This window comes from Myotis brandtii, unplaced genomic scaffold (genome assembly GCF_000412655.1).
Source record: "Myotis brandtii unplaced genomic scaffold, ASM41265v1 scaffold411, whole genome shotgun sequence".
NCBI classification, from domain to species: domain Eukaryota; kingdom Metazoa; phylum Chordata; class Mammalia; order Chiroptera; family Vespertilionidae; genus Myotis; species Myotis brandtii.
The window spans coordinates 983,288-984,633 of NW_005365804.1; positions in this window are offsets into that span (position 1 = coordinate 983,288).

Below are 1,346 nucleotides of genomic sequence, written 5' to 3' on the forward strand. Positions count from 1 at the left end.
CGAGGGCTGACAGGCGCTGCGGAGCTGAGCCGGTGGGGAGGTGTTTCTTTCGCCCTCCCCGGGATGAGAAAGGGCTGGGGTGGGGCGCGGGGGTGGGCCTCCCCCTTGCTTCCCTACCCCACTCTCTCTGCAGGGCGATCAGGGAGGCCTCGTGGCTGCACCTTCCTGGAGTGGGTGGGCAGTGGCGCTGGGGGCCCTGGGCCAGGGACCTTATGTTTGGCAGCCATTCATGCAGGAAAAAACAGCTGTGTTGGCGCAGCCTACACCGCCCTTGGAGGAGCCCCGCTTCCCTCTCTTCTGGGGAGGCTTTGGCACCTGCCAGCTCGTGCAACCTGCTGCCTTCACCCAGCCCAACGGCTCTTTCCCCCTCTTCCCAGAAGATGGAGGGTGACAGCTTTCAGCCTGACTCTCACGTTTCTTTGGCAGAACAGTTAGAGGCCAGGCCGGCCGGTGAAGGCAACCACTTCTCTTTCCCTCAGGAGAAAACTTTGAAAGTTTTCAGTTTTAGAGGCAGAAGAGCTGGGAACCTGTACGTGGGTTACATTGGATTCTAAAAGTTCCTCCCTCTCGCTGTCATTACCTTATGCTGCCACAAAGTGGTGAGTTAGAGATTTGCCTGGACTGGGTGGTCTTTACCCAGGAAGTTGTAGACTCGGAGCCAGGGAGCAGGATGGTCTTTGGGAAGGTGATGAGGAGAAACGCTCTGTGCTTAGCAGGTTACTCCCCACGATGCAGAGGCAAGCTTGGAATTGCTTATATCTCCCTGCAGGCCTCAGCACAGTCACATCAGAGGATTTAGCACTATTTTTTTTTTTTTTGATACTCTGTGGGATTAGTAGAAATTCTCCTGTAGATATTGAAGCTTGGTGGGTCAGTGGACCTATCATTTAATCTCATCATGCATTGGCTCAGGTCCCCGAAAGACCGTCCAACCTGCGTGTAGGGAGAGAGAGCAGTCGCCTGGTCAGGGTGGAGGGCCTAGGGCAGGGGTCCTCAAACTACGGCCCGCGGGCCACATGCAAATGCAAATATTGTATTTGTTCCCGTTTTGTTTTTTTACTTCAAAATAAGATATGTGCAGTGTGCATAGGAATTTGTTCATAGTTTTTTTTTTAAACTATAGTCCGGCCCTCCAACGGTCTGAGGGACAGTGAACTGGCCCCCGTTTAAAAAGTTTGAGGACCCCTGCCAAGGGGATAGTTGAAAGGGATGTGGGCCAGCCCCTCACAAGAGAAGGTTTTGAGAGGGTCCTTTGTTCCGTGCAGTTGTTTGAAATATTGACCGATGGAGGCCGTTTGCTGTGGGGCCCTCACACCTGGGAGGCCTGGCCTCTTTGACCCAGCAGG